At 39.7% G+C, this 27,682-nt stretch overlaps 1 protein-coding gene and 1 long non-coding RNA gene across 2 annotated transcripts in view; one reads left to right on the top strand and one right to left on the bottom strand.

Annotated features, from left to right (window-relative positions):
- The window catches only part of LOC125245804 (tripartite motif-containing protein 16-like), an 82,442-nt gene that overhangs the window by 43,702 nt on the left and 11,058 nt on the right, over positions 1-27,682 (top strand). The gene's annotated exons all lie outside the window — the stretch shown is intronic.
- LOC125245941 lies at positions 10,338-11,610 on the bottom strand. The gene is made up of 3 exons (XR_007179634.1): positions 11,570-11,610; positions 10,656-10,731; positions 10,338-10,513 (listed from the first exon to the last, which is right to left on the bottom strand). It is a non-coding gene; the product is annotated as an uncharacterized LOC125245941 (long non-coding RNA).

Raw genomic sequence — 27,682 nt, 5'->3', positions numbered from 1 at the left:
TTAGACCAGATGTGGTGTGTCTCCACATTTGGCCTAAAGGGGGGACTGAAGGGATGGATTCTGGAATCCACTGCCGCTTCAATATATATATCTTTTAAAGTTATTAATCAACATTTATTTTTCTGTTAAATTATTTGAATGACTTCTACAATGTATGTTAAAGGATCTATTTTCCTCTGTACCTCTCACTGAGAGAAAAGAACATGTTATCAGTATGTTTTGGGGAAAGTTTCCTGCTCGGAGCAGAGCTCAGATCAACTTCAGCCTTGAAGAAGCTGTGAATCATGTGTATCTGTGTATGTGTGCTAAGTGTTTTGTGCAGGTCCCTTTGTACTGGACAACTGGCATTCTGCTTGAGACCAGCAGATGCCACATCATGACCCCAAAAGGACATCCAGTACCTAAATCCAGGGTCCTCCTCGTCATCACCGTGACGAAGGGAGATATGCTTCTTACTATCTGTCCACGTGTGGAAAATATCTAATCTTGTCTATTTTTCTTAGCCAATCAGAATCATCCAACCTGAAGTAATGACGTAGTTAGTTGACTCTGTTAGAGTATAATTATTGAGAAAATGTGATTGTACTCAGAGCGGCCTACAAACTCCTTGGGAGACTTGAAGCTGGCTTCTGCTGATGAAACTGCAAACTATTCTTCAATAAAATTGTAACGTAGTTCGTAAATGTGGGAAGAAGGAGGCGGGAACCGGCGAACGTTCAACAAAAGTTTAATTCAAAATAAACAAAGAACAAAACGAAAGTAATGCCGGCAGACCCTTGTGGACGTCTGCCGGCCACACAAACATAATAAAACGCCCGCCCGCCCTGCTCGTCACATACCCCCATCGCCCCTTGCAGGCCGGGGGATACTCCAGAGACTGCGCTCTACTCCCCCCCCGGGGCCTGTCTCGGCGGTCACAGCACCTGGGGGTAAGGACAGACGAGACGAGAGAAAGGAGACTGAAGCAAGGGGAGCGACAGAACGAGAGAGGGGAGAGAGGAAAAAGAGAGAAAAAAAAAATTCTTGGTCCGGTTCCCAGACACACTGCCGCTCGGTCCTCAGCCAGCTGGGAGGCTCTTCCTCGCGGTGCCATGTGGTGGCACTGGACGCACGGTGGACGGCCCGATCCTCGACCGCCTCCTGGCGGCCGGCGATGGCTCCTCCGACTGAGGGCAGCCGGCAGCGAGTCCCCTTTATGGGTCCCCTGCTCCTCCCCTTTATGGCGGACGGCAGCAGGCTCCGGCCCACGGCGAACAGCGGCGACTCCTCCGCTCCCTCTTGGACGGCAGCCACCCCACCTCGTCCCAGGGGCACGGCCTCGAGCTCTCCGTCCCACCTGTCACTAGGCTCCAGTACCACCGCCTCGGGCAGCCTCTCGCGGTCTTCACACTCCCGCGCTGCCCGAACTCCGCAGCACCGCGATCCCCCTCAGCAGCGAGGGCTCTTCGACAGCATGTCCCTCCTTCCTCCCGGGTTTCGGCACCAATGTAACGTAGTTCGTAAATGTGGGAAGAAGGAGGCGGGAACCGGCGAACGTTCAACAAAAGTTTAATTCAAAATAAACAAAAAACAAAACGAAAGTAATGCCGGCAGACCCTCGCGGACGTCTGCCGGCCACACAAACATAAAATAAAGTCCAGGCCTGGTCCTCTCTTGTCCTTCACTGATGTCGCTCCTCCTTTTATGCCTCCGGAGCTCCTCCGTGAGAGACTCAAGGCCGGCGCGCCTCGCAGGTGATACTCATTATCACTTGCGTCACCGGCCTCGCGCCGTTCCCTCACGGCTCTCGCCCGCCCTGCTCGTCACAAAAATTTTCTTCAATTTATTTATTTATTTTTTTACTTTGACTCCGGGTCTTTATTCAACATACAGTATCTGGTTTCAAGGGTCCTAAACTGTTTATCCCCAACAAGATTGACCCATGTGGAATACCAAATGAAGTCCTAGAGAAAAAGATTTCAGAGAAGTGGCTATATCTGTAGTTCTGAGCTTAAAAGTATTGTACAATTTTGCACTTCACCGCTTAACCACTCATGGAGTCATAGAGACGGGAAGTCTGCATGCCTTAAGATGATACTAAATTAGTAGTGTGCATCCTTTAAATATGCCACAACCTGCATACTTGGCATTTCCAAAGTCTAGAGACCTGTAAATATGCTGTTATTAGATGCTCAGTCAAAATATTCTGCATTTCAAATATTAAGTATGGTCATTATTTGCATCTTCTGCAACTTACTTGTCACTGATTGGTGGTGTCTTTTTGGATTTAGGTTTCATTTTGGGAACTACCTTCGTGACCTGTGAAAATATTGTTTTATTGTATATTGTAAAAACCATCAAATACACAGCTGAATGATGCCTGGACAATCTCTAGCTGCTGAAGAGCATTGTCCAGTTGGCTCTTTGTAGCCTGGAGCTGTTTTTCAATAGAACGACTTTCTGCTCTGCACAACACTTTAGCCGAACTTGATGGATGAGCAGCTCCATCGTCTTTTTATTAACTCACAGACTCTGTGAATATACCTCCTGCCGAGGCACTCCAGTATCCAGGCATGCATACGGCAAATACAAACAACTATTATACATATCAATGTATGGCATGAACAAAACATGAATGGACACTTCAGAAACATGACTATTTAAATAAACACCAATGATATATATTGCAACTAAACTACAGTACACTTAAATCACATTAAATCCATTTACGATTTCAAGTTTAATTAGACTGAAAGATGCTTTGCTAAGGAAAACTAGAAAAACAAACAACAGTTACAAATATAAAGTTAATCAACAACAGTACATTCCTGTCAAATTCATGTCCCCCAAAAATATCAATCATAGATCAACAAAGCAATATGCAAAAAATGCATTTAATCCATCCCAGTTAGTGCACACACATTAATGACCAAATACTGACACCAAACATCCTGTGCTGCGTTTCTTAAAATCATCATAAGCCTAAGTTGATCGTAGAACATTTGCCACAAATCAATGTTCCCTATGATGTACTTAGGGTTTTTTGGGAAACGCATATGTGACGGATGGTAATATAAGTACATACTCATAATATTAATATTAATGTATTTCACTAATTATCCTTTTTTTATTTATTTACTTAGTGTTTGTCCATGAAAACCTTAGCATTTTGTTTTGTATCTTATTTTTGCCATTTTTGGAAAAAATTACTTCTATTGCGTGGTGACGTCACTTCTGGTCAGCTCGCGCTGAGGAGCAGTGTTGCCAAGTCCGCTTATTATAAGCAACTTTGGGCTTGTTTTTCTGTAAAGTCGCTTACAAATATTGGTAGTCGCGGGTCGCGTTTTTTTGGGCTTGTTTCTAAAGTGTAGTTGCTTATTTGGGCTTGATCCCATCTCCATAATAAGTTGTCAAGCAGATATTTTCTATATGTTATTTAAATGTAGGAGTATGTCTAGCCTGTTCTCTCTGTCCTCCCCTTTCCCAGGAGAGTTTTTCCCCACCCACATCCTGCTTCTAATTGGCCCTTCGCAAAGACCCGCCCCCCCTTAGTTACTGTTGCTTTGTCCGACAAGCCGTGGCGCTGTCACACCAAACGCAGTGAAAAATACATCGTGGAGCAAAGAGGACACTGACAACACGTCGACAGACAAGACAGAGCAGGTTACTTATGATATTAAACAAAGTCCCAGCTTTCAAACTGTGTAGTTATTAAAGAAATTCAAACAATAAAAACCGTTTTGTGGCTCTTTAATGTGTCGTGACCATGGTCGTGATGGATTGCTAGCGCCTCAGCTCAAGAGGCTCGTAAACCGATCATCTTTTCCTACTAGTCCATTTATAGCATCAAATAAACATGAGTGAACATGAGAACTGAATGTTGTTTCAAACGTGGAAAGACGTCAATATACACAATTTTTCAAGTTTAACTACACCGAGGTTAATCTTTTTACTACTGGCTGCTTTGTCGGACAAAATGGCGGATGCAGCGTTCTGATTGGTTAGATCGCTTGTCAATCAAACTCCTGGCGAAGGGTCAATTGCAGGGCAATCTGGTTTTTTTTTTTTTTTCTGGTTAGGAAAACGTCGTCAGTGAGTGATGTAAACTTTAAATGAAGGCGCGCGAGTTGTGACTGATGGTGACTGACTGAACTGTAGAAGAGTTTTTTGAAGGAACAATGCCTGGGACAAAGTGGGCGAAATACGGGAATAAGTTTTATAATGTTTCTAATGTTAAATAATGTTAAAAGGTGGTTTAACTCCCGCTTGTGGTCATTGTCCTGAAGCTCAGGGGGGAGAAAAATAAATAAACTGTACCGTGTGTGCGGTTTTGTAAAACTGCGCACAGTTTACCAATCTGTCTACATGGATGTAAATTGACAATCTGTACCCACAGTTTAAAATCCGTCCCCCACGGATTGTAAAACCGTGCACACAGTTTATTTATTTTTCTCTTACCGGAACCTAGGGGGGCTCCGTAGAAAAAGTTGCTTGTTTTGGGCTTGTTTTCACAGGCCTGGTTGCTTATTTGTCTCGCGAGATCTGGCAACACTGCTGAGGAGAGGTAAGCAGTTAGAAGTGCTCTCTCAATATAGGCTTGTAAAAGTTCTAAGAGTTTGATTAAGTCAATAATATGTAGTAATATTATTGTTTATAGTGTTATAAATGTATTAGAAAGTGTTTTACGAATGGATGGATTGGGTTTAATAGTTTTATTACCGAGTACAGCGGTGTGAGTGTGTGTGTATGTGTGTGTGCACGCCAACATAATGTGGTGATTTTAACTAATTAATAACTGCCTTTAATTTGTGCGGGTGAAAAAAATCACAGATGAAACATTTTCTTATGCTGTACTCTTTAATCTCTTTAATTTTCACACATAAATGAAGGCCTGGGACTAGAGCACAAAAGCAATGTGGAGCGAACATGATCACTTGCACACACACACACACACACACACACACACACACACACAAAAACACAAACAGGAGTGCCTGCAATAGAGAGCATTTTTATAGAAACGGCAAATAAAATTAAAAATTCATGCAAAAATCTAAAAAATTTCATGCACAAAATAAACTTTTACAAAAATACTGATTTAATGCTGTGGCAGGGGGGGCGTGGTTCAGCGGAGTCTGCAGCGGGAGAGAGAGGGAGGAGACGCGCGGTGTCTGAGTGGATTAGACACAAATATTAAACACCTGTCTCTTGTTTCAGTAATTGGCGTGGAGAGAGTATTTAACGCCAGGAGAAACAGGAGCCTGGGAGAGAGAAGGACTACTGGCTGTTCCCCCCACTCCTGGATGTCTGTTGGATGGAGTGAAAGTCTGACGATTAGGTTGATTGTTTTGTGCCTGTTTGCACGCTGTTTTTGTGACTTTATTATTTTGGTGTCAATAAAACAGCCAGTAGTCACCTGCCGACCCTGTCCTCTTTCCTCCTTACCTACGAACATTGTTACAAATGCATTTTAAAATTTTTAAGTATATACAAAATATTCATCAGAAAAGAGCAGTAAGTCACATCCAGAAAAATGAATGGATCTCTATGGGCCTCTGCTGGCCAGATATGGAAATTGTCCCTTTTTTCTAACCAAAAGATGGCAGAATTCTGCTTCTAACACCCTAGATTAATATCCTGAAACAACTTATATTTAATTTTGATCTTTATTAAAGTGTTTTTTTTTTCTCCATAAAAATGTAATATTTCATATGCATGCTAAAGGTGTAGTTTATGAATTTTGCAGTAAATAGGTAAAAAAAAAAGTACATCCCCCCAAAAAACAGCATAAATGTATAGATGAGAAATAAATGAAAAAAAAAAATGATGTCATATTGGCTTAATATATAAGTTAATTGTTTATAACATGATATATAACATCAAAAGTAAAACAACACCAATTAATGCCATGAAAACAACACCATGAAATGCCATGAAACAGGATGTTGTAAATCAAACATACAATGTCCGATCTGCCCCAAACTTCATGTTTGATAAGAGTCCTGGCCTAAAGACATACATGCCAAAATTTAGTTATGCCATAGTGCCACCAGCTGGAAGCAGGAAGTGTGGCAAATACATATTATTTTGACGTAGCCATCCAATATTTACTTACCTAAAGCTGCAGTCCGTAACTTTTGGCGCTCTAGCGGTTAATAAACAAAACTGCATGCATCTTGCAATAGAAAATTGTAGCCAGAGCTACTTCTCTCTGTTTATGTCTTTGGCAAGTTACGCAGTTACTGTGATACTCCGCAGTGGTTTCTACCAGACCAGTCTAAAATAGTCTAACTTATTATAAGTGTAACATAATGAGTCAGGGTAAGACAAAAACACAGTTTGGAAAATGGATTCATGTTGTACATTCTCATTATATAATTTTTGTAAATTTTAAACAAAAAGTTACGGACAGCAGCTTTAAATGCATATTTCCCACCATGCTCTATTTTTCTAAAGCCACTGGTGCGAGGGTTAGGGTCATTGCATTTATTGTAGAGTTTAATGTATGCACTATAAAGAAAACAAGGATTTATTTGGACAGTTATCTCAAATTAGGTTTCATTGAAACAATGACCAGGTGAGAATTGAGTGTGTAATCTGTGGTGAGAGACCAGAGAATAAAAGCATGAAGCCCTGCTTGAGGAGGCATAAGAGCACCAAACACCCACAGACGGTTGGTAAACCCAGAGAAAAAAGAATTTGTTATATCAAATAGGCCCCAGAACAATATAAATGCTTTGACTAGAGCTGGAAATGAAAATAGACAAGCAACGGTTGCATCCTTCGAGTGCACTCTCCAAAGAAGTTCTGACCAATTAATACCTTATTGTGAAAAATGCAGTGATGAAATTGTAAACGTCTCCCCAGAAGTTGAAGCCAGTATATGTTGCACATGCAACTGTTTCACTACACCATTAGAGAAGATATCTCTTTTAACAATACAGCTGACCTGATATGATTTTGCAATTTGAATGGGTTTGTAGATGCAGCCCAAAGAGATCTACTGGCTAAATATATCAGTTGGTGTACGTTAATAAGATGTGCTGTTTACCGACTTTTACAGCTCAGGTCACCTTTTTCAATCAAATGTTTTGGTACTTTGGACTGCTACAATATGGAGAGAAAAGCAGAATATACATCAGTGTTGGTAGTATAGTGAGTAAACCCATAAGAACAAAAAGGGAATAAACAAGAGGGAAGACTTCCACTCTATGGCCTTCCAGGACTTTCTTTCTCTGAATGAACGTGGTTCCCAGCTTATCTCCCTTGAAGGTTTCATCTCCATTAGCTTAGAGTCAAGGATTTGTATATGTCTGCCAAGGTATCGAGGACACTAATGTACTGCGGATCTAACTATAATGTAGCCAATCACACAAAGAAGCACAATGCATGAAATCAGGTACAAAACCATTCACTGTGTGTATTTGTGATGGGATTTTGCCAGGTAAAGCCCTGTGTGGAAAGCATTTATAAAGGTCCACAAACATTATGCCCGAACACCAGTTCCAACGGACTAAACCCAAGCAAGTCTTTTTGTGCCTTCTGCAGAGCAAATAAAATTAATTGGAACTCCATCGTCCCAATCATTCCCTGTCTCCATACAATACTTGAGAAATGCAGATTTTAACATCTTCCAAAGCCAAAGAGGTCTCTGAAAAGTGATGGGCTGGTGTAGAAATTGTCTACATATGTTGTAGCCAGTTCCTGTGTGGGACTTCCCCAGACCTCGCACACACTCACTGTGTCCGTCATCAGCATGCAAAGGGGCTCTGCACGTGCCAAAGCTGTGGCGTGACAATTGCAACAATGTTGCAGAAATTTGCTCTTAGGAAATTATCTCTTTCAGATTCCAACTGCGGTTGCAGAAGGAAACACCGGCATGAACACGCTTGGCCCTGCAGGCAATGCTTGAGCGAAGAGCTGCTTGAGAGCGGCGAGCTGATCAAACTGCTGCAGACCGTAGAGCCCTGCACGGGCCACAAATCTTGGCCCTAGCCCGGCCTGTGTCCGTCAGCTTGTCAGAATTTTCGGCCCGAGCCCGACTGGACCCAGGTGAAAAAGAATTCTATTAAAAATATACTTTAATAAAGTGTACTAAGTATATTTTCTACATTTTGTACTATTTTCGTCAAATCCAAGTATAGTTAAGTGTATTCAATTATGTATTAACTTCAACTTAACATATATTTAACTACACTTCTAGTGTAAATTGTATACTAAAATGGAACAACTTTTTTTAAACTTCAAGTGCACTAAAATACACTAATGAAAATCAAGATTCATGAGCAATTAAGCACACTTAGAGTACAATTGCATTGTATTTCCATTCTAATGGAAATACACTTAAAAAGGCATTGCAGTGCAAATTATAGTTGTGTTTAAGTACATTTTGTGCATACTGCTATCATACTTATAATTACTATAAACAGTTAATTTAGTATGCCTCTGTAACATTTCAAGTGATCTACAAATGCACTTCCTAACTATATTTAGTGCTTTTAAAGTGTCCCACTATGACAATAATAATGTTTTTGAAGTGAAGTTCAATTACAACCTAAACATCATAGACACATACTTTCAGTGCAATGTTATTATAGTGTAAGGTAGAAACAAATTGAAAGTACATTTCATTTGTAATTTTATCCCCATTTTGTTATACTTAAGCATGAATGTTGGTATTACACTACAAGTGTATTACATTAAAATTCAGTTCAAGTACATTAAATCAACAGATTACAAATTGCATTTCAGAAAAGGATCTTTATTATTAACACAAAAGTAACACACAAAAGCAGATATTGGCAAAAGGAAGAACTTTGAACAGTCGACTTTCTCTGAAATGCCGGGAACAGAACAATGGCAAACAACTTACTACACATGCATATCTACAGGTGCTGGTCATATAATTAGAATATCGTGAAAAAGTTCATTTTTTCATTGTAAATTATTTAAAAAAATGAAACTTTCATTTATACTAGATTCCCTACATGTAAAGTAAAACATTTCAAAAGTTTTTTTTTTAATTTGTTGATTAGAGCGTACAGCTCATGAAAGTCCAAAATCCAGTATCTCAAAATATTAGAATATTTACATTTGAGTTTCATTAAATGACCATCCCTACAGTATAAATTCTGGGTATCTCTTGTTCTTTGTAACCACACTAATGGGGAAGACTGCTGACTTGGCAATGGTCCAGGAGACAATCACTGACACCCTCCACAGAGAGTGTAAGTCACAGATGGTCATTACTGAATGTGGTGGCTGTTTACAGAGTGAAATATCAAAGCATATTAAATGCAAAGTTGACTAGAAGGAAGAAATTGGGTAAGCAAAGGTGCACAAGCAACAGGGATGACCGCAAGCTTGAGAATACTGTCAAGTAAAGCCGATTCAGACACTTGGGAGAGCTTCACAATGAGTCGAATGAAGCCGGAGTCAGCGCATCAAGAGTCACCACACTCAGACATCTTCAGGAAAAGGACTACCAAGCCACTGCTGAAACAGAAACAACGTCAGAAGCATCTTACCTGGGCTAAGGAGAAAAAGAACTGGACAGTGAACAGTGGTCGAAAGTCCTCTTTTCAGATAAAATTAAATTTTGCATTTCATGTTGAAATCATGGTCCCAGAGTCTGAAGGAAGACTGGAGAGACATAGAATCCAAGCTGCTTGAAGTCTAGTGGGAATTTTCTGAAGTTAGTAATGATTTGGGGGGCCGTGACGTCTGCTGGTGTTGGTCCATTGTGTTTTATCAAGTGCAAAGTCAATGCAGCCATCTTCCAGGAGATTTTGGAGCACTTTATGCTTCCATCTGCTGATAAGCTTTATGGAGATGCTGATTTCCTTTTCCAGCAGGACTTTAGCACCTGCTAACAGTGCAACAACCACTTCCAAGTGGTTTGCTGACCATGATATTACTGTGTTTTATTGGCCAGCCAACATGCCTGACCTGAATCTATGGGATATTTTTAAGAGAAAGATGAGAAACAGTCGATCCAACAATATACAGATGATCTGAAGGCTCAATAGTGCCTCAGCAGTGCCACAGGCTGATCACTTCCATGCCACACTTCACTGATGCTGTAATTTGTGCTAGGAGCAAGTCATTTGCTGAAATATGTGCTGCCGACCAAGTATTGAGTGTACAAATGAACATACTTTAAAGAACTTGAACTTTTCTGTTTTGAAAATCCATTTTTTGATTGATCTTAGGAAATATTCTAATATTTTGAGATACTGGATTTTGGACTTTCATGAGCTGTACGCTCTAATCATCAAAATTAAAAAAAAAAAAAAAAAAAAATTGAAATGTTTTACTTTACATGTAGGGAATCTAGAATATATGAAAGTTTCATTTTTAAAAATAATTTACAATAAAAAAATGAACTTTTTCACGATATTCTAATTATATGACCAGCACCTGTAGCTCTGACTTGAGTTACTAGAGGCCTTGTAGCTCTCATTGTTGCACTTCCTCCGTAGAAGGGCCTGGATCTCTGCCACCTCGGTGTTGGGGAATCGCTCCCTCACTGCATCTGTGAAAACAGGAAAGAGACATGGGGATGAATTAAAACAGGATAGACAATGTATAACATTGAAATACAATCATTGATTATAATGGATTTGTCAATCAATCATGACAATGGATTTGGATTCATAACTATGACATTACTGTACCTAAAATTGCGTTGGTTTTTTCTGGCTCAAGCTGCTCCTTCAGCTTGCCTTTTTTTCCTTTCCCTGTGAGGGTTGCCTATAAACGCAACATGTCACTTGTGGTCACAGTATTGGTACCTGCGCCAATTTGCCAGAGGCCTTGTAGTTATATCCGTACCAGGGCTGGGATGAACAAAGTTTCACGTGGAGCATTCTGAGATATTTTTTTTTGCTGAATTACCGCGGAGTGCGAGTTGTGCTAAAAAATAAACTGCCGGGATAATCACACAGCTTAAAGCCCTCAAGTTTACATTGGTTACTGTATTCTTTCAATTGCTCTAAACAAGTATTTTGGGTGACCTTTTTTTATTGAATGACATCAATTTGTTATTTTCATCTGAAAGAAGAATTACAAGATGCACTTTTTTATTAGTAAGCTAGGCCTATGTGTTTAAGGCTTCAAGGTTTTATCGAACGCTACCTCTGACTAAGAATGCATTACTTTGCACTTGTATAGTCTTTTATTTTGGACTTTTTACAAATTGGTAATAGTCAATTAATGGGGAGATTATCGATAATCGAATCAAACCGAAATAGAATCGGACTGAAAAAAACAAAAACAAAAAAGAGTCGTTAGATTAATCGATGCACCGAAAAATAATCGCTAAATTAATCGTAAAAAAAATTATCGTTTATCCCAGCCCTAATCCGTACCAACCCACTGTCACTTTTACCATATTGCTTAATCAGTGAAATTCAAACAAGAAGTATTAACAGTAGTCAATGACGGCAAAAATGGCAGAGTTAAGTGGATTTTCAAATTTGTAATCTGGGAAATCCAGGTCTGTATTCCAAGACATAACGTGAACATGCATGTTCTTCAAATTAAAGGGTTAGTTCACCCAAATAGCAAAATTATGTAATTAATAACTTACCCTCATGTTGTTCCAAACCCGTAAGACCTCCGTTTATCTTTAGAACAAGTTTAAGATATTTTAGATTTAGTCCGATAGCTCTCTGTGTGTCCAGAAAGGTAAGAAAAACATCATCAAAGTAGTCCATGTGACATCAGAGGGTCAGTTAGAATTTTTTGAAGCATCAAAAATACATTTTGGTCCAAAAATAGCAAAAACTACGACTTTATTCAGCATTGTCTTCTTTTCCGTGTCTGTTGTGAGAGAGAGTTCAAAACAAAGCAGTTTGTGATATCCGGTTCGCGAACGAATCATTCGATGTAACCGGATCTTTTTGAACCAGTTCACCAAATCGAACTGAATCGTTTTAAACGGTTCGCGTCTCCAATACGCATTAATCCACAAATGACTTAAGCTGTTAACTTTTTTACTGTGGCTGACACTCCCTCTGAGTTCAAACAAACCAATATCCCCGAGTAATTCATGTACTCAAACAGTACACTGACTGAACTGCTGTGAAGAGAGAACTGAAGATGAACACCGAGCCGAGCCAGATAACGAACAACAGACTGACTGAATCAGTGTACACTTTAATAAATTATACTTTGTATTAAAAATAAGCGTACTTACTAAAAGTACACTAAATTACCACTATACATTTTTGTATTTTAACATATTTTATGAGAGCACTCTGATATGCCACTAAAAATACACTTATTTTAGAGTGTACTGTATAAAGTGTACAGAAGTCACACTTCTAATGAAGTGAGAACATAGTACACTTTAAAAAAAGTATACTAACAATTAATTTCCAAAAAAATATACTTCCCATAAGTACACTGAATTGCCACTCTAAGTATGTCAAATTTAATACACTTAAAAAAAATAAACTTCAATACAATTTAAAATACATTTACAACAAAGTACACTTTCAAAAAGTACATTTAAAAAATAATTTGATTACTGATAAATTAGTATACTTACTGTTTGGACTATTAAGTTGAACTTAATTACATCTTTTTCGAAGTATACTTTTAAAAAGTACAAACCAAATACTCTTTAAATAAAGTACAACAAGTAGAAGTATACTTGTTTTATAATTCATGTACTTCATTCATATTTCAAATACACTAAAGTATACTACTTTTTTACTTGGGGAGCCCGTTTTTTTTTTTTTTTTTTTTTTTTTTAATAAATCCTCTCCATAACGCAGCCTTTGTTGCAGCCATTCAAATGTTCAGTTTTGTTTTTAATTGCAAAGTAGTTGTAATCCGTTTCGTTTCTTTATTAAGTTAATTTAGAAAAATGTTTGGAGCACTTCTTTGTTTATTAAATTGAAGTTTGTTTCTTAAAGTGACGACCGCAGCGGCCAACAGTGAGTTGAGCACGATTGATCGATTTAGACTCTCAAATCAACACTTGTTCAATAAAAGCCATAGATATAAAACACTAATATAAACATATCACAATGTTAGTTTAAACATTTATTAGCACTACCACAGTAAAAAGCTACTTTTTTACAAGCTGAGGCGGGCTGCTCTGCTGCTCGTAACAGCGTGTGGAAAAACAAAAAACAAAATCAAAACTGGCTTAAAAACAAACTTACAGGTTGTCTTACCTCACATCACAGCTGCATCAAAATCAAAGCTTCACCACTGAACATGGTCATTTTATTTTCAAATGAAAAGCGAGACAACATGCTAAAGCCAGAAGAACACTCTCATAGAGAAAGAGAATCGTGAGAGAAAAAGCACGGCATCCGCATTTGAAAGTTTTAATTAGGGATGCTCATAATTGACTAGTTAACTGTTAACCAAGAAGTTGGACCAATTAATACTATCGGTTAGACGGTTTAAAAAGAAAACAAACATATAGCTATAGACAACAAATCCTATAAATGGTAGCCTGTTCAGAACAGAACCATAACGAAAAATAAAAGAACATGTCGCCTACCTCTCCAATTCGGCACAAATCCAAATGTTTCAATATTTGTGATTTGAATGCTAAACTGTTATTTATTATGTAAATTATAGGCTTTGTACTTCGCTCCTGTTCCAACAATACATCCTTCACATGTGCTTTTTAAGTGAGTCGATAGTATAGCGCTGAATGCCACACATTGTACAGCCTGTATATACATTGAGCAGTGTGACTTTGATTGACTATATTTTGATAATAAACAGGCTGTGATGTCAAGTTAAAAATGTGAGAACTGATAGGCTATGTTGTGTATGTGCGCAAGGCGCCGGCGCGATTTCTCCATTCATGCGCTGCGGGTAGCTACGTAACGTGTGAATACGCATATTCTGTTGTTTTATATGCCGTATTTGCACATGTATAAAACTAAAGCCTTGAAAATAACATTTTGGTATTTTTAAATGACTAAAACCATCTTTCAGAAAATTTTATTGGAAGTGCATTTTATTATTTTATTTTGACTCAAGCCCCATTCTTTTGCATGGAGAGGGCGGGGCTTATGACCTGTACTGCATCTAGCTACCAGAAGAGCCCACAGCTTCACCTTTCAGGACGTATGAGGCACACCCGGTATGAACACAAAGATGCATTAAAAAAACGCTGACGATAAGCACAAGAGATAATTGTCCCAGTGTGTACGAGGCTTTATGCGCGCTATTTTCATGTAAGGTGTTGCTCTTAATCAAGCAACAGCATGAATTTGTAGTATATTACTGCTGGAAGGTGTGAGGAAAAGACGGGCACAGGAAGCTGAGCTTTTTTGATGGCTGTGAATCTTTAAGGAGCATCTCCCCTCCAAAAAACAGAAGCATGTGGATGAAGGTCCATAGTGATGATACACTGAGTTCCTTCAGTGTATTTAATAAATGTGTTGTTTTAGTTTTACTACAATTCCACTTCATTGGGCTTTTTATGTATAAGCATTTATCACACTTGTACTATAATTTTATCAAATTCATTTTTTATGCTATAATTATTATTGTTTTATCACCTAGCTCTATGTGCATGGATAAATAATATATAATACATACTGCAATATTCAATAAAAAGATCTGGCAATTTGCATTTCATGTTGACTTTAAGGAATTGTAATTCTGGACACAGTTTTCAGTCTGAAGTATTTAGGGTACCGAAGTACTGACATTTTAAATGTGTTTTCTTGCTTCTCTCTAACTTATATTTTTTGAGTTTGTGTCTGAGACTATTTAAACAATGTGTGTGGGAACACACAAGGAAACTAAAAACTTAGCAGGAATTAAGCTCTTCAGGACCAGGAATGAGGTTCTTCAGGACCTGCTTTACAGACACACGCCACTCAAACACAGAACCAGGAAACAAGAATCACATGACTTCAGAGAAACTGAAGTGTAGTTGAGCTGTTGTGTGTTTGTGTCTCTGTATTAGTGATATGCATGAGCTAGTGAGGTTTGATGTTATTGACATAATATTTGATTTGGGCTCTAGAAACATTCTTCAGAATATCTTCATTTGTGTTCTGCAAAAGAAAATCATATGTGTTTTGAAAGACATGAGGATGAGTAAACAATGAAAGCATTTACATTTCTGGGTGAACTATCCCTATAAAACCAGACACTGATGAAATAATGCTGACTGTGATGATGAACACATAGGGAATCATCATGTGAACATCAGTTCAGTGTTATTGTGTACTTATTTATGGGTTAGGTTATGATTTGATATGGGTTTTCATGTCTATTGTTTAATACATTTCATAGTCTAACTTGCCTGTCCGGTCCTGGATTTGGGAGTATCATGATGATGTGAATATCACCAATTACTCTTAATTAGTGGCTATACCGTTTATTGGGACAGAGATTGATGTGAATGTGTTGAAATGGCCATTGTCACATGTGCATGTTGACATGTGCATCTGAATAACACTGTTGCTGTATAATGGTGAATTTCTTGTCATAGGTGTTAATCGACCCCTATGGGTGGTAGAATTCGCTAGTGTTTAGTAGAAGATTGTATATAAACTGGTTATGTTTGGGGAAGAGGGGCTAGTCAAGGGCTGTTGCTTGTCTGAAGACCAGGAATGTTGTGTTCTGCTGCTCTCAGCATGTCTGTTTTGTATAGTTTAATTTGAGTATTTTTTGTAGTTCATTTATTTTCTTTTTTCATTATTTTGAACTTTGGTTTGGAAGAGCATGTGTAACAAGACAGCAGTCCTAAATAAAACCACTGGGACATGAAGAATTGCTTTGTTGTACCCTATTTATTCCATCTTTCTGGCCTCACGGCAAGAAACACAAGACAACTCAGGTTAGCTGTAAAACCTAAAGACACCCGACTTCTGGTGGCAGTAATATTTTGACTAAAGGTGGCAATGGTTGTAGAAGCTCTCTGACACTGACACTTTTGAATGAATCTATAACCTTATCATGAAAGATCTTTAACCCTCAATCTCAGCACTTCACTGATACTGGATTCATATCTGTTTACTTGATGATTTATGTGATGTTTCTCCTGTCATTGGTTTGTCCTTTAGCACCAGCTGAAGGAGACGCAGATGTTGTTCCAGCAGAGGATCCAGCAGAGAGAGAAAGATCTTCAGCAGCTGAGAGAGGCTGTGGAGTCTCATAAGGTGAGACTGGAGAAGAAGAGAAGTTTGAGAAGTCTCAGTCAGGACTCACTGAAGCCACTGTGTGATTGTGATGTGTGTCCTAACAGCGCTCTGCACAGACAGCAGTGGAGGACAGTGAGAGGATCTTCACTGAGCTCATCCGCTCCATTGAGAGAAGCCGCTCTGAGGCTACACAGCGGATCAGAGATCAGGAAAAGACTGCAGTGAGTCGAGCTGAAGGACGACTGGAGCAACTGGAGCAGGAGATCAATGATCTGAGGAGGAGAGACGCTGAGCTGGAGCAGCTTTCACACACACAGGATCACATCCATTTCCTGCAGGTAACAGAGATCTAGAAGAACGGGATCACAGAGGACTTGAGCAAGAGACTCACAGAGAAACATTTCATGAGAGCAGAATGAGTCGTTGACTGAAGTGTTGATCACAACACTGTTTAGTTGTCATGTGATTAAAACCGATCAGTGAGTAAATGCATCCATGAGCCAACCTGTAAATGGTCACTGCACGCCACTTTGTTTGGCTTATTGTGCATAAGCATTATATTTTTTATATCACATTTTTCACACTTTTGTTATACTTTTATGAAAACATTTTTTTCACTATAATTATTATTGTTTATCCATATGTGTATGGATAAATAATTTATAATACATACTTGCAATATTCAATAATAACAAGATCTGGTAATTTGCATTTCATGGAGACGGTGACTTTAAGGAACTTTGATTCTGGACAGTTTTCAGTCTGCAGTATTTAGGATACAGAATTACTGAAATTTTAAGGGTTTTGTCTTGTTTCTCTCTAACTTATATTTTTTGAGTGCGTGTCTGAGACTGATTTAACACAATGGGCGTAGGAACACACAAAGAAACTAAAAACTTAGCAGGAATGAGGCTCTTCAGGACCAAGAATGAGGAACCTGCTTTACAGACACGCCTGTTTTACACATGTCACTAAAACACAAAAAGGACTCACATGAGCAGAGTTAGAGAAACTGAAGTGTAGTTGTGCTGTTGTGTGTTTGTGTCTCTGTGTTCATGCAGTAAAATGGCAGAAGCCAGATTTTCTCAGGATGAGTTCATGTGTCCAGTGTGTCTGGATCTCCTGAAGGATCCAGTGACCACTTCCTGTGGACACAGTTACTGTAAGATCTGTATTACAGACTGCTGGGATCAGGAGGATCAGATGAGAGTCTACAGCTGCCCTCAGTGCAGACAGACCTTCAGTCCAAGACCTGCTTTAGCTAAAAACACCATTCTGGCTGAAATGGTGGAGAAACTGAAGAAGACTAAACTTCCTGCTGACTGTTACACTGAAGAAGTGCAGTGTGACGTCTGTACTGGAAGAAAACACAAAGCCATCAAGTCCTGTCTGGTGTGTCTGAACTCTTACTGTCAGAATCACCTTGAACAACATGAGAGTTGGTTTAAAGGAAAGAAACACAATCTGACTGAAGCCACTGGACGACTGCAGGAGATGATCTGCCCGAAACACGACAAGATCCTTGAGCTTTTCTGCCGCACTGATCAGGAGTGTATATGTGTGCTGTGTACGATGTATGAACATAAAAACCACGACACTGTATCAGCTGCAGCACAGAGAACAGAGAAACAGGTATGAATTTTTACATAATTTACATTTACATAATTTTGTTTATGGCCTTTAACTCTTAAATGCATGAATGTTTCGCCAATCATTCTTACATATTTAGGTCTTTATCGACCCAGATCTAAATCTAACACAGATGGATCTTTACCTGTCGTGATAATAGAACTCCTCTGATATTAGACTAACAATTACAGAATAATAAAATAAAGCATATTTTGTTACCTTTTGGAGCTTGAAAGGGCTCAGTTTGAGCAGATGTGTAATGCCATCATCACTATCCTCGTCAGAGCTCATTTCCCAGTAAATTCAGCAAATAATAGGCTAGTTTTGTTTAAGGGTCGTGAATATGAGCCCATTTGTGATCTCAAACATATTCTCAAAACTATATAATTTTCATATAGTTCATATAGATTTTAATCTTCAAAATCAATATTTAGATAACTAACGGCTTCGCCAGATCCATCCAGTGAGTCATATTTGATTGCTTTCAGTACTTGCTCTGCAGTAAATCCACATTTCATTTTTTGCTTATTCTTTCGTTTTCTGTCTGAATGAATCGTCACTTCATCATTGTTTTTCAGACATTGCCACTGTAATGTATTGAACGGTGCAACAGAGTTGGAAATCCACATGCAGCCTTTATTACAGGAGAGCGTAGTCGTACAGGCAGTAGGTCATACATCAGCAAACAGATACAGTAAAGGCAAGGCAAAAGAGTAATCTAAACACAGGCTATAGTCAAGGCAGTAAACGATCATCAAACAAAGAAACAGTCCAGCCTCAAAAACACAGGCAAGGAAAGGAACAAGGAACACGGAGACAAGGTTGAAAACAAGGCTAATGGAAACAAGGTTGAAAACAAGGAGTGTGTGTCTAAGTGCAGCTTATAAAGTGTCACTGATGGGAAACAGGTGTGAGTGCATGATTGGTTCCTAGGTGGGGGATTGTGGGAAATGGAGTCCATAAGATGATAATAGAACACGGACCCAGGGCACATGTAACAGAGCCCCCCCTCAAAGGAGTGGCTTCCAGACACTCCTAAACAATGCAGGAGGGAGGTGGAGCGGAGGCGGAACAGGGGGCGGGATGGAGGGCCAGGTCCGTGGAGAGGAAGACAGCCTGGTAACTGAAGCAGGGCAGATGACCAGGGTGAAGAAGGCAGGGCAGACGGCCATGGTGAAGGAGGCTGGACAGACAGCCAGGGCGACAGGCTTGAAGATCCTCACGGTGGCGCAGACAACCACCACAGCAGTCCAGACAAGGTTGAAGATCCCCACGGTGGAGTGGAAGACCACCACAGCTGTGCAGACTGACTTGTAGACCTCCACGGTGGCACAAACGACCACCACAGCAGTGCCGATGGGCTTGAAGATCTCCAAGGTGGTGCAGACGACCACCACTGCAGCTCAGACAGGTCTGGTAACACTGGGAACCAACAAGGCTGATCAGATGAAACTGACACAGGAAGCACAGAGAGGTTAGAGTTGGCCACTAGGGCCATAACAGGACAGGTAGGGAGCTCAGAAAAGCCCTCCAGGGCTCTAACTAGAACATCCTCTCTGGTTGTGTAGAGGCAGGTAGACAGTTCTGGAATGACCTCTGTGGTCATGTCGAGGCAAACAGGAACCACAGGAGCCAAGTTTGTAGTTGCATCCAGGCAGACAGGGAACTCATTGATGACCTCCGTGGTTGTTTCCAGACAGACAGGAAGTTCATAACTTACGAGACTGGGTTCTGGGGCCGTGGCAAACTCTGGAGTGGACTTATGGACTGAGGTGGACTCTGGATTGGATTCATAAGTTGAAGAAGGCTCAAGAGTGAACTCATGGGCTGGATCAGGCTCTGGAGCGGATTCAAGGACTGGAGTGGGCTCTGGAGTGGATTCAAGGACTGGAGTGGGCTCTGGAGTGGATTCAAGGACTTAAGCAGATGTGTGTGCAGCCATCTTGGCTGAGGGCTCAGGCGCGGCAGCCATCTTGGCTGAGACAGGACAGGGCAAATGTTCATAGATGCCCTCCTTAGCTGTGACAGGATAGAGCAAATGTTCACAGACGGCCTCCTTAGCCATGACAGGACAAGGCGAAAGTTCACAGACGGCCTGCTTAGCTGTGACAGGACGGGGCAAAAGTTTATAGATGGCCTCCTTAGCCATGACAGGACGGGGCAGAAGTTCATAGCTATGTACCACTGACACCTCTAGAGGGTCTGCAGTGGATTCCGTCACCTCTGGAGGTTCTACAGTGGTACAATCCGTTAACAGAGAGGAATCATACATGGCCTCTGTGGCTGGTTCTGGGCAAGACAAAAGTTCACAGACAGCCTCTGCGGCTGGGTCAAGGCAGGACAAGGGTTCACCAACGGACTCTGTGACTGATTCAGGATAGGATGAGAGCGCCACCACCATGCATGTAGCTGAAGCAAGCACCGCCACTTTGTGAAGTTCTGCAGCATATGCCGCACCTCTAGGGAAACTGCAGTGGGAGTAACTACCACCAGAATTCTGCAGCGTAAGCCACCACCTCTGGAGATTAAGCGGTAATGTACGCGGCCCAGGTACACCATAAGGCGACCCCATTATGGGGAGCGCTGCAGACAGGGGGATCAGTTCAGGAGCAGGAGGACTAAAATTAATGGGTTTGGGGAAACCAGCTCTTCGAACTGACACCAGCGGTGGATCCTCCACACTGGATGCCAAACTCTGACGCTTGATGATTCTGTTTCCCCAACAGAACAGAAGAGGGTTGTGGTATGACATTCGCAACAAGATGTGACTGGGGTGTCAGACACAATGTTGCGAGACTCTGGACGATCGGCGGAGACATGACGTGACTCTGGAAGATCAGCAGAGACATGACTCTGGAAGATCAGAGGAGATGTGACATGACTCTAGATGATCAGCGGAGACGTGCAGTGACTCTGGATGATCTGCTGAGTAGAGACGAGGCTCTGGAAGATCTGCTGAGACGTGACAAGGTTTTGGAAGGTCAGCAAAAGATCATCAAACAAATAAACAGTCCAGGGTCAAAAACACAGGCAAGGCAAGGAACAAGGAACACGGAGACAAGGTCGAAAACAAGGCTAAACAATATTCAGCCATGAGTGTGTGAGTGCAGCTTATAAAGTGTCACTGATGGGAAACAGGTGTGAGAGGTTGGTTCCTAGATTGGGGAGTCCATATGATGATAATAGAACACGGACCAAGGGCACATGTAACAGCCACCTTGTAGAATGAATTGCACTTAATTCCGTTATCAAAGATTCAGTTATTGTTGTGCAGAAAAAAATACGTACACTGAAACACACCTAGGGTCGTTAGTGACCCTATACAATTTTTTACAAAAAATGAATACAAAAATAGGCATTCTTTTATAATTTTATGATTTTTTCTTATTATATTCTTAATAATGAATTGATTGAGGAATACCAAGAAGGCTGATATTTAACTTTAAAAACTGAATGAGGAGGAGAGTAGTAAATGACATCCGGGGTCGCTAAAGACCAGAGGTTAATGTTCAAAAAAGTCATTTTTCTTCTAATTTACATTGTTGCAGCACCTGTTTTCACCCTCTCTGTCTCACTGTTTTAGTTTCAGTTTCTTTAAAGGATTAGTTCACTTTCAAATAAAATTTTCCTGATAATTTACTCACCCCAATGTCATCCAAGATGTTCATATCTTTCTTCAGTCGGAAAGAAATGAAGGATTTTGATGAAAACATTCCAGGATTATTCTCCTTATAGTGGACTTCAATGGCCTCCAGACGGTTGAAGGTCAAAATTACAGTTTCAGTGCAGCGTCAAAGGGCTTTAAACGATACCAGACGAGGAATAACAAAAGCAAAACGATCGGTCAAAAAAAATACAACTGTATATGCTTTATAAACACAAATGACTGCCTTGGTCAAGTGCTTCCACTTTCCGTTTTCTTCAAAAAGAAACCGCTGTATGTCCTACACCTTCCCTATTCTAAAAAAGGGTTTAAATTAAGGGAGGTAAAAATGGCCAAAAAAGAGGGTTTAGATTAAGGGTGGTAAAAATGTCTCTTTAACATGACGACAACACGCTACTAACACAACCAGGACTTGCCCCCTTTATTTTGCGTGTGCCTTATGTGGGGATTATTTAAATAAGGAATATTGTGTATTGAGGAATAAATGAGGTAGGCAATGAGACTTCTGATGGTGTACCCGAAGGTTCAATATTGGGTCCTTTGTTTTTCAGTTTGTATGTTTGTATTTGTACTTGCCTGACAACAGACAACTAACACAAATCAACTAATTAACTACAATGGAGGCAGCAACTGCCTTTGGAGTGACTTTGTAACTTTACAGAGTTTTTTCATGCTCAAACAGTTACATACTAAAGAAAGATGAACATGGGGAAAAAGCATAATAGACCAGTAGTTCAACCAAAAAAAGGAACATTCGTTATGTTATTCCAAAACTGGTTTGTTTTTTTTCTGAGGAACTTAAAGGTGCCCTAGAACATGTTTTTAAAAGATGTAATATAAGTCTAAGGTATCCCCTGAATGTGTCTGTGATGTTTCAGCTCAAAATACCCCATAGTTTTTTTTTTTATTAATTTTTTTAACTGCCTATTTTGGGGCATCATTATAAATGAGCCGATTTATGCTGTGCGGCCCCTTTAAATCTCGTGCTCCATGCCCCAAAAACTCGCGCTTGCCTTAAACAACATAAAAAGCAGTTCACACAGCTAATATAACCCTCAAAATGGATCTTTACAAAGTGTTCGTCATGCATGCGGCATGTATGCGTCGGATTATGTGAGTATTGTATACTGTTATATTGTTTACATCTGATTCTGAATGAATCTGAGGCTGGGCTCCATGGCTAACGGCTAATGCTACACTGTTGGAGAGATTTATAAAGAATGAAGTTGTGTTTATGCATTATACAAACTGCAAGTGTTTAAAAATGAAAATAGCGACGGCTCTTGTCTCCGTGAATACAGTAAGAAACGATGGTAACTTTAACCACATTTAACAGTACATTAGCAACATGCTAACGAAACATTTATAAAGACAATTTACAAATATCACTAAAAATATCATGATATCATGGATCATGTCAGTTATTATTGCTCCATCTGCCAAATTTTCGCTATTGTTCTTGCTTGCTTACCTAGTCTGATGATTCGGCTGTGCACATCCAGACGTTAATACTGCCTGCCCTTGTCTAATGCCTTTCATAATGTTGAGAACATGGGCTGGCATATGCAAATATTGGGGGGCGCACACCCCGACTGTTACGTAACAGTCAGTGTTATGTTGAGATTCGCCTGTTCTTCAGAGGTCTTTTAAACAAAGGAGATTTATATAAGAAGGAGGAAACAATGGAGTTTGAGACTCACTGTATGTCATTTCCATGTACTGAACTCTTGTTTTTTAACTATGCCAAGATAAACTCAATTTTTCATTCGAGGGCACCTTTAAGAAGGTATTTTAGGAAATGTCACTGTCCATATATTGAAAGTCAGTCGGGTCCAAATGTTTTAATCTTTAAAAAGGACATTAAGGTAGCATAAATAAATCCAACTCTAAGTGGGTTAATACATTGCTCCATATGAAATCGTATACTTCCCTACTATATAGTTGCTCAAAAACAGTATATGAGAAAAGAAGTATGTCTTAATTCATAATACTCATAGAAGAGTGGCCAAAAAGTACCCAGATGACCAACTACTTCTGAAATTCTTAAGTATGCACACAATGGATGGACTTTTCTATCCTATGAGGCCATGGGAGATGATTTGTGAATGGCAGTGAAGCAACGCAACTGATGCTGTTAGATCACATGATAATGACAACATGGTGAATGTAGTATGTCCAGATTACATTAATACTATGTAGAACATACTTTTTTAGCAGTCACAAATTAAATACTTTTTCAAAATAAGTACCTAATCAAGAGAGATTCTGAACGCAGCCTAAGTCTTCTGAAGCTTTTAGAAATGTATCAAATTAGCACAAAGGGGAAATATTAATGATTACTCATAACTTGTCATGAATATTTATGAATATTTGGATCAGTTAATCAGATTAACTTAATATAGCTACATTAACATTACAATCAATCAATTCATCATATGAACCCTCAGTATTGATTATTAATTCATTCTAAGAAAATGGTATTTATCAAGCCCAATTCTTTTTTAGCATTTACAGCACTTAGTGTGTGTAACAAGATCAATCATTTAAGTGACATTTATCTGCAGGCAGGGAGTCAACACCAAATAGGCATTTTACACAAGTAAACACAACTAATCTAAACACATACATACAATCACATGAACCGAAAACAAAAACAGACAATGAAGCTATGGGAAAGAGTTATGTAGTGGAAGCAGTTTCTGAAGTTCCTGAAGAAGAATGGTGATAGTTCCATGAGTTTCAATCGATTGCTTCTGTGTCAATTGAAGAAGTTGTGATGAACTCGCATGGTTAGTTCAACTCTGTTCTGGTTGAGAGAGGAGTTCTCTCTCTCGCCATGAGTAAACGCATGGCTGGTTTTAGATCGAGGCCTGTCATCGCGGCTGCGCAGAACGGCAAACGGAAGATGCAGAGAAGAAGGAAGAGCTGATGGATGCCCGTTCAGTGATGGTAAAGTTGCAATTTTCTGCTGAGTTGGAATGACACACTCATCAACCAGAAGAAGTGGCAGTAGAAGGCAGAAGAGAAGAGCGTTAGTGTGAAGTTGCCCTTAAACTCTGTGTGGGGGACCCACCTCCCCGGGTCAGTGAGCCAATGGTCACTTAAGCTTTCAGAGGAAAATTTTTACGACCCTTTGTTCTTCTAGCAGTGCATTTGCATATGAAATTTGATTGAGATTTCAAGAGAAGAACCTTCGAGATTCTTATAATACTGTGTCACAGAGTTAGCAAAATGTAACATAAATGAACAAATAGGAAACAAAAGTTGGAGTCCATAGATACCAAACATGCGATCCATGTGATCTTAGTTAACCACAGTATGCAATTCTGAAACATTAATTCAAAAGAGTTTGAGTTAATACATAGAAAATGAACATCTATATCCCTATGATAAGAAAATCATAAAATGTGAAAATTGGATACAGGTTTTTGTCAAGTGGTTATACATAGAATATATAGAATTAAAAGGGGTTATTAGTCCTTTTCAATGAGAATTAAGTAAGAGTTTCAGGTCCCTGCAAATTCCTTCATAAACCTTATCAGTCCTGTAACCAGAGACCTGGTGTTAGCTGTATTTGGGGAAATTTAACTTCTGGAGTTTTCTGAATTATTCTGAATTATTAAATATAATGATTAAATGTAGCTGCAAGCAGCAGTTACGGGGCCAAGCACAAAAACGGCACAAGAAGCCAGCCAACATGGCTGTGAGCATCAGACCAACTGCAACAGTGAGCAATTAGAGACCTATTAAGATCATTTTAGGCAAAAGAGCTAAAAAATAATCAAAAATGAGGATTTACTGGTTCATCACTTTCGACCAATAGGTGGCGCTTTGACCAAATTGTTGTGGTATGGTCAGAGTGAAGTGACAATGACACTTGCAAAGTTTGGTGTCAATATGTCAAAGCATTGCAGAGGTACAGCTTCAAGAGTAGTTTTTGCATCATGGCTCAAATTCATTGCTCCGGTATACGAAAACGGTTTGACGTGCCAACTTGAAATCCATAACTTTTTGTCGGCATGGTCTGAAGATGATACGGTTCGATTTTGGTGAAAATCGGAAAAACGGTCTAGGAGTAGTTTGAAAAAGTAGGTTTTTAAAGAAAAACAATATGGCGGACAGGAAGTTCAGCCGACTATGGCAAATTTGACATCTATGTTCTCAGCATTACCCAAGGAATCTACAGAGACCAGTTCCATTACAATCGGTTAATATTGTCAAAAGTTATTAACATTTTTGTAAATTTTGTTATAAATTTTGACCACAAGGTGGCGCTGCGGGAAATCTTTTTGAGTATTGTCAGGGCATGGTGCCAAAGATGCATACCGAGTTTCGTAACGATACGCTAATGCGTTCGTAAATTACAGCATTTTAGCATAAATTTCAAAATGGCCAATATGGAAAATGAGGTCCCGAATCCAACGAGATCAAATTTATGATTTTTGGACAAATCCATCAGAAGTTATAAGCAAAAATAGACATTTTTTAAATCTCCGCACCAGTAGGTGGCGCTGTGCCAAAACACTGCATGTTGCCTCAGGTCATGCTTGTGATGACAGGTACCAAGTTTGGTCTGAACACGATAAAGCGTTGCGGAGATACAGCCTTATGTCTGTTTTTGCAAGCACTTCATACAATTCGTTCGTGTGTTTTACGAAAACGATTTGAGGAATCGACTTGAATTCCATAACTTTTTGTTGGCATGGTCTGAAGATGATCTGGTTAAATTTTCGTAAAAATCAGAGTAACGGCCTAGGATGAGTTCGAAAAAGTATGTTTTTCAGAAAATTAAAAATGGCGGAAAAATTTTTATGACGGAAAATGACGTCATAGGGTGCAATCGATTCGTTTCTTGACATAAGGAATCAGAGGAAAAAAGAATTTTGTTTCTAACCCTTACAGTTCAAAAATTATTAACATAAACATGACTGCAACTTTGGACAGCTGGTGGCGCTAGAGGGATTTAGAGACTCCAAATTTGCTATGGACACAGTTCAGACTGTCCTCTAACTGTGTGCCAAATTTCACAACTTTCCCGCAAGCGGTTCTATGGGCTGCCATAGACTTCAAGAGCGGAAGAAGAAGAAGAATTAAAAAGAAATCTCACGATTACAATAGGTGCCTTCGCACCTTCGGTGCTTGGCCCCTAATTATGTGTATGATTGGTCCAGATGCTACATAAAAATCAAATATGGTGACATGTTTAGTTGTATGACATGCATGAGCCAGTGAGGTTTGGTGTTATTGATGTGTCTCCATATTTGATTTGTGCTCTAGAAACAGAGAAATTATTCAGAATATCTTCTTTTGTGTTCTGCAAGAGAAAATTATACAAGTTTGGAAAGACATGAGGATGAGTAAACAATGAAAACATATCTGGGTGAAATACATTTCTTGGTGAACTATCCCTATAAAACTAGACTTTGATGTAATAATTCCGGCACTAATGAATGAACCTATAACCTTATCATGAAAGATCTTTAACCCTCAGTCTCAGCACTGATACTGGACTCATATCTGTTTACCTGATGATTTATGTGATGTTTCTCCTGCCATTGGTTTGTCCTTTAGCACCAGCTGAAGGAGACGCAGAGAGAGAAAGATCTTCAGCAGCTGAGAGAGGCTGTGGAGTCTCATAAGGTGAGTCTGGAGAAGAAGAGAAGTTTGAGAAGTCTCAGTCAGACTCACTGAAGCCACTGTGTGATTGTGATGTGTGTCCTAACAGCGCTCTGCACAGACAGCAGTGGAGGACAGTGAGAGGATCTTCACTGAGCTCATCCGCTCCATTGAGAGAAGCCGCTCTGAGGCCACACAGCGGATCAGAGATCAGGAAAAGACTGCAGTGAGTCGAGCTGAAGGACGACTGGAGCGACTGGAGCAGGAGATCAATGATCTGAGGAGGAGAGACGCTGAGCTGGAGCAGCTTTCACACACACAGGATCACATCCATTTCCTGCAGGTAACAGAGATCTAGAAGAACAGGATCATAGTGGACTTGAGCAAGAGACTCACAGAGAAACATAATCAAAATCTACTCAACCCTGTCATGTGACACCATTGATACACTTGATCTGTTACATTTATGTTATTGCCAGATGTTTGATGATCCAAGTGTTTCCTAGAAAGTTCACATATATTGTAAGTATCAAACACTAGAACTTACAGCTCTAACATGATATAATGAACATGAGAAGAATGAAGTTGATGCTGTGAAAGTGCTGGATTGAGGAGAGTTACTAAAGATCAACAAGAGCTGCTCAAATCTGACAGTAGTGCA

This window comes from Megalobrama amblycephala, linkage group LG14 (genome assembly GCF_018812025.1).
Source record: "Megalobrama amblycephala isolate DHTTF-2021 linkage group LG14, ASM1881202v1, whole genome shotgun sequence".
NCBI classification, from domain to species: Eukaryota; Metazoa; Chordata; class Actinopteri; order Cypriniformes; family Xenocyprididae; genus Megalobrama; species Megalobrama amblycephala.
The sequence above is the reverse complement of the archived record's forward strand: the minus strand, read 5'-3'. Positions and strand labels throughout refer to the sequence as shown.